Genomic DNA, 7,015 nt, shown 5'->3' on the forward strand with positions numbered 1-7,015 from the left:
GTTTTACTTCTTAAGAGCTGTTTACTATACTACAATAATAGGATGCTATGTTTTAATCTCAGAGGAAGCTTACATAACAGGGGGAGTGTTTCTTTTGGCCCTGGCTGTCTCTAGCACATTTGGTCTTCAGTTTAGCCACCACATCTTACATACATACATACATACATACATACATACATACATACATACATACATACTTAGGGGATGAATGGACCATAAAGAAAAAATAAGGAATATGGTAGGAACATCAGTGGGTTCCAAAGCATAGTAAGATTGATTACATTGTTTTTACTGAAAGTTATCTTAAACAGGCAGAGTGAGTACATAGTTGTAAATGTTCTCAAAGGCTATTATTAACTGGGCCACTGTGGAAGCCTGTTCTCGGGTTCCTCGTGGCTTTACCCAGCAGGTCCAAATAGAGGATGATCAGGACCACGGGCCTGATGAGTGCAGGTGTCTGAGATGGTCTGCACTTGGCTGTGCTGGCGGAGGAGATCTTTTGCTCCACCCCTTGGCATCTCTATAAAAACCCTGGGCCAGAGACAGTCGGGGCCCGTTGGAATAGGTTCCAGGCCCTCTCAAGGCTATCCTTTATTTTCTGTCTGTTTATCTCCGCAAGATTCTCCGCTATAAATCCTTCTATCTAATATTTCCTGCTGCTCGCACTCAAGAAAACTCTGGGGAACTGTGGGGGTGGTGGGTAAACGCCCCACAGAATGGTGCCATGAACAGGGACTAAAGAAAAAAGAAAAAGGGACTAAAGAAAAAAAAGGGACTTAAAAAAAAGGGGGGACTAAAGACAAATGAACAGGGACTAAAGACAAAGTAATAGGGACTAAAGATAAAGGAAAATAATAGTTTGTAATTATTACAGAGTTTTTGGTGAAAGTGCTGTCAGCCCTGCCAGTGGAAAGGCATGCCGGTGTTATGGGAAAAAAAAATGTGTATGTATATATATATATATATATATATAGTTTGGGAGGCAGGGGTTTTATCCTCGAGAGAAAAGGAAAGCGGACTGGAAGGATGTCCGATGCTGCAACGAAATTCTCTTCTGTCAATTTTCTATCTTCTATCCTTTTCTCAGTTTCTATCTGTGAAAAATAAGTATAAGGTATAGGATAGTAATATAGTTTAGGAAAAACTTAGAGGTGTAAGATTGTGTAGGAAAAAATAAGTAAGGCAACTAAACAGAAGAACTCTTCAATTTTCTAACTTTGGGGGCTATGAATGCAAACTGGGGGGAAAAAATCTTTCTTTGGGCTTTACGGGTAGTAAAAAAGCTCTTCTCTGAGCTTATGGGGAAGAAAAAGTTTCCTATGGAAGCGTTTGACCTGGGGACAGCTGAAATGCTAAGTCCAAGCGGCAGGAGAAAGTGTTTTCTCCCTGAAGCAAAAATGGGGGTATAAGAAGTCAGTTTAAAGTTCAGAAGTTTTGGGAAAAGTTGGTCTTTCTCCTGGGGGGGAAAATCTTTCTCTTAAACTATAAAGCTTTTCTTGGAAAATTTGGGGGAAAAAATCTTTCTAAAAAGCTCTCTTAAACTTAAAAACTAAAGCCTTTAGCCGGGCTGTGGTGGCGTACGCCTTTAATCCCAGCACTCGGGAGGCAGAGGCAGGCGGATCTCTGTGAGTTCGAGGCCAGCCTGGGCTACCAAGTGAGTTCTAGGAAAAAGCGCAAAGCTACACAGGGAAACCCTGTCTCGAAAAACAAGAAAAAACAAAACAAAACAACAACAAAAAACTAAAGCCTTTAACTTTCTCTCAGAAGGACAAAAATTAGAATCAATCACCTGAAGATATTAGTATGTGGACCACCTGTGATTAGCTCTAAGGGAAAACAACAAATTTAAGACAGCAAAACCTAAGTTCTTTCAAGCTTTAACAATCCTCCCTGCAATGCAGGAGGCAGGGACAAGTTCCTAAAAACCTTTTTTTTTTTTTTTTAAAGATTCATTTATTTATTATGTGTACATTGTTCTGTCTGCATGTATCCCTGCAGGCCAGAAGAGGGCGCCAGATCTCATTACAGATGGTCGTGAGCCACCATGTGGTTGCTGGGAATTGAACGCAGGACCTCTCTCCAGCCCCCTAAAAACCTCTTCTAAGCTCTGTCTCTTCAAGCTAGTAAAAGACAGTGGGTCAGAGTACCCTGAGGGAAACGCTTGGGAGAGTGTGGGTGAAGAGCTACAGAGAGCCCAAAGAGGCAGGAAACTTTACCTGAGAAAAGCAAAAAAGTCAAGCTTTTCAGTTACAGCCGAGCTGAGGCAGCAAAGGTTTTGAGTGAGCGTTTCAGAATGAAAAGGTGCTCCTAATCGGCCTAAGCAAAGATCCCCTGTAGCAATGCAAACTGTTAGCATTGTATCCTCGCTTGTGACCAAAAACCCAGAGGTGACTGGCCAGTGTCTCGGAGTTAGAGTGCATTTCGGGGATACTAGGGTTCCTGCAGTTGTGAACTTCCTGGAGCACAGAGCTGAGGCAGGAAGGTGCAGGACCCAGGGGAAGATTGCTAATGGACAAGCAAAGCTAAAGCTGGTGGGAACAGCACAGTTGGCCACTTTCCTACTTTCCCGGGTTGATAGGTCCACAACTGCAAAAAGAAATCTGAGAAAAAGCTTTCCTATTAGAGAAAGGACCTTTCTGGGAAAACGGTAAAGCTGAACTGGGTCTGAAGCAGTCGTGCTGCCGAGTCAGAACGCTGTCTGGGGAAAGAGCCCAGCCAGGGCAGAACAGAACTATCCAGGAGTCAAGCTTTCTTTTCTGTCAGAGAAAGCACCTCCTGAGAAAAGCTTTGTTTCAACTGACTCCCTGAGATGAGGGAGTGTAGCCCTGAGGGGTGATTGCCTCTGACATAAGCTCTGTCCTTGAGCACCCAGACAAGCAAATGCAACCCACTGGGGGACTGGGCCAGGTGAAGGCCTGATGAGGCAAAGCACCTGTCCTAATGGGAGTTCAGAAAAGGCAAAAACCTTCCTTGTTAGATTTTCAGTCTTTGCACAAACCACACAGACCCCGAAAACAGAAACGGGCAAAAAGCCCCTACCTTCAGGAGCAGGGAAAGCTGCCACTGTAGTGTCGGAAACTGTTTCTGGGGTAGAGGGGATAAACTGAGACCAAACTGGATACTGTCAGGGAGAAAGACTCTGAAGAAACAGAGGAGACAGATTCCTCCCCAGAAAATGTATGACCTGACAAAGCTGCTAGAGTTTGAGGCAGATTCAGAGGGAGAAAAAAAAGCCCCTACCTCCAAAGGCAGCTAGCAGAGGAACAGAGCCGCAGACAGATACCTGAAGCTCTGCATCTGGCGGGGGAGGAACAAGCAAAATGAGAATAAGATCAGTGGGAGAAAATCTCTGAAGGAGCTATGGAAAAGCTGTTGTACATGATCTTGTTTTTCACTGACTGGCTAAGGCAAGCACAAGCCCCGAGGAAAGTTGCTATCAGAAATGCCAGCCTCAATGCCGGCTAACGAGGCAGGTGCGGTTCTGATTCGGGGGCCAGTGTCTGATGAAGGAGAGACACCTGTTAAAGCCAGCTGAGGAGAGAATAGGAACCTCCTAATGTCCCATAGCTGAAAATGTAAGATACTTGTTCAAATCTCCCGTTGCAAAAGCAAAAAACTTCATTCAAACTTCCTGGGCAAGAATTTGTAAGCAAGTCTAGTAAAAGAGAACCAGTTGACTCTCAGACCCGAAAAGAACTATGGGAAATCAATGATAGAAGGAAAATGATATAAGGGAAATGCATTCTGGGAAAGGTAGTTTTTCCGATAAAGATGGCGACATTGCCCTGAAACACTTTTGTCAGCTTGAAAATACATTCATGGTAAACTTAAAATACAGCTTTTAAAAGAGTAAGGAGGAAAATCATCTAAATGTCAGTTCCAGTGAAAAATTGAAAAGATACGGAACCTAGGTGCTTCGCGGTTTGGGGCTCTGTTGGTAAAATGCCTTATTTACCCTAATAGCTGTGCAAAGTTTTTACAGTAGTTGGATGACAAAAAGCTACCTTTAAGAGCAAACAAGCCACTTAAAAATCCTTAAAACAAGAGAAAGCCGTTTATACACTGAACGTTTTCTTAGATATGAAGAAACTTATGTTGAAATTAAAAAAGTTCCTTGCCTTTTGAACAAACTCCCTGCAATGAGTAATTCCTTTGCAAATCTAATAAGGAGACAAGGAAACAGGCATTCAAAAAAGAAATGACTGCTTTATAGATAGGAAACAAACTTCAGAAAATCTAGCTGTCTTACAAAATAGTTGCTTTACCTGAAAGTTCCTTATAAGAAATCAATGCTAAATAACACCGCTGCTAATAACATCAGGAATTAAAGCTAATGAAGTGAAAATACTAAATCCTGAAACTCAAGTGAAATGGAAAGATCCCTGCTCGGGATTATGGAAGGGTCCTGATCCTGTGTGAATATGGGGTCGAGGACATGTTTGTTTTTTCACAAGAGGAGAATGAAGCTCGGTGGTTACTGGAGCATCTGGTAAGGAGCGTGGAACTAAGGAAAGGTCAGCTCCAATGACATTTCCTATAAAGGAACCGAAATGAAAGTGGCTCGATTAGTATTTCTGAGGTTTTGTCACTGGTTAATGCAAACAGTGAGGAAACAGTTCAGAGCCGTGCCACTTTTGGCTTTACTAGCTTCTTTAGAAAAATACTTTATATCACCTAATAGCTGTGCGAAGAGCTTTACAGCAGCTAAATACAGTAATTTCACCCTCGGCGTGAAGTTTTTCGGTAGAACGAACCAAAAATACTGCTGTAATAGAAACGTTTGTCTGAATTAAAGCACTTAGGGGAACTATGAATTTGGGTGAAGGGACAGCCTCTAGTTAAAAACCGTCTACCGCTGACAGTGCATCTCTGCCTGTCCAGAAAGGCTGAGAGAACTCAGCAACTCAGCAACTTTGGGGTGTGGCTTCGTCCAGAGAATGTTACAATCCCCTAGCAACAAGTATCACAACTCTATAATAACAACACTCACTAAATCCCAGTGCTTTATAACAAAGCTGACTATAAACTCTAAACTTTAGAAATGATGTATGTACTTCCTGTCTAGTTAAGAACATCTAATAGAGATAGTGATGATAATTAAGAGTAAGAAGTAGAAAAAGACGAAAATAAGATGTGAGTTTTAGAAATTATTCTGTCTTGTTAGACCTGTGTTAAGAAATCTTTAGGTGTTTGCTAAGTTAAATATATGCTAATGGTAGCCCCATATAAGCTTGTAAAATAGATCTATAGAGTTCCTTTAAGAATATTAAGCTTGCAAGAAGTATCTAAGGTAGTCTTAAGACATGTAGTAATAAGCTTGTAAGATGCTAGTTGTAAATGTAAGTTTAAATAAGAATAAGATGGAATGAATAATAAATATATTTGCTAAAGTAGTTCTATAGTTTAAGGAGTATAAATAAGTAGATGTTAATACGTTATATGTGAGTTTGTAAAAATGTGTAAATGTTGAATGTGAGTCTAAATGCTTTGCAAGGCAAAATATGTTATATGTGAATTTGGGAAAAAGTGTAAATGTTAAGTATGAGTCTATTCTTAATGTATATGGTGAAAACACCCGAGACACAGGTAATGTCCTAGTAGACTGCAAAGCAGGCAGTCTGAATGGTTTCAAAAACTCCAGAAGCGGCTAAGAAGCTAAGAATGGCAGACGCCAGAACCAGCACAACAAGGCATCCGCAGCTGAGATCCGTGGAAAATCAACGCAGCACAGAAAAACCTGAGCTAACATCAAAAACGGTGTGGTTTAAAATATTACTATACTAAAAAGGTCTGTCTATGAGAACAAAAGTTGCAGAGATGCTTGTTTGAACTTTTTGAACTTAAAATGAGATAAAATTACAAAAAGATTTTGGTTATGGATTTCTCATATTTGGAAGGCTAGTACCAGAATTTAATCACTTGAATTTTAAGACTTAAGAAATGAAATAAACAATAGAGATTTCATTGCAATGGGACAATTTCGAGTTTATTCATAGTAATGACCTAGGAACTGTTGGCTGGAATTGGGTTAAAAATGGAACTGTTTAAATGGAAAAGTTTGGGTTTTCTAACTAGGTTTGAGATTTTGCTTAAAAAAATTATAAAGAAAAGGGAGAGTTAATATTCCTTAGTCTAATTTCAAAAATTGTTTGAGTGGTTTAATGTCATGTTTTGTTAGTAAGAAATGCAAATGGGGTATACTAAGAGACTACTTTTAAGTGTGTAAAGAGTTTTATTAAGAAACTGCTTCTGGATGTTTTGCTAAAAGTTTTCAAAGTGTTAATGGTTAGATTGAATGAAAATACTGCTTTTCAATATGGGTTTGTAGGAATTGTATAAGTTTGGGTTCCTCTAACTAGGTTTGCGTTTTTGTTTAAAAGATTATAAAGAAAAGGAGGAGCTATGAGAATGAATTATGTTCGCAGAAACCTATTGATATTAATGCACCCTGTTTTGTGGAGTTGAGGAAATGTTTAAGTTTGATGTGAATACATGAAGTTTTTCCTATGTTCTGTTAACAAGAAAATTCAAATGACTGAGTGAAAGTTGTAAGACGGAGAAAATTGTTAACTATATATAGCACCATATATGCTAATTCAAATGGTTCTGTTAAGAGTTTGCTTTGAGTTGTAAGATTGAGAGAATTGTGACTATGTATAGCAATATTTTTGTTAACCTGTTAATGGTAATGATGAAGCTAAGGGATTCTTTAAGTTTGTAGTCGCCTTAAGAGTTTTTGTTTTAGAAAGGGCTTGAGGCAGCTAAGACTGCTGTGGTCACCTTGGACCTAATTCAAAAGAGAAATGCCATCGGTATCATCCTCTACTCCCATACTGGGAGGTATAACAGCTATGGAGATTGCTGTAAGCCATTAATAGTTATTTTTTTATATATTAAGAAGTGGGGACCTGTGGGAGCCCGTTCTCGGGTTCCTTGTGGCTTTACCCAGCAGGTCCGAATAGAGGATGATCAGGACCACGGGCCTGAGATGGTCTGCACTTGGCTGTGCTGGGGG

Source organism: Peromyscus maniculatus, chromosome 16, assembly GCF_049852395.1.
Source record: "Peromyscus maniculatus bairdii isolate BWxNUB_F1_BW_parent chromosome 16, HU_Pman_BW_mat_3.1, whole genome shotgun sequence".
Lineage (NCBI taxonomy): Eukaryota > Metazoa > Chordata > Mammalia > Rodentia > Cricetidae > Peromyscus > Peromyscus maniculatus.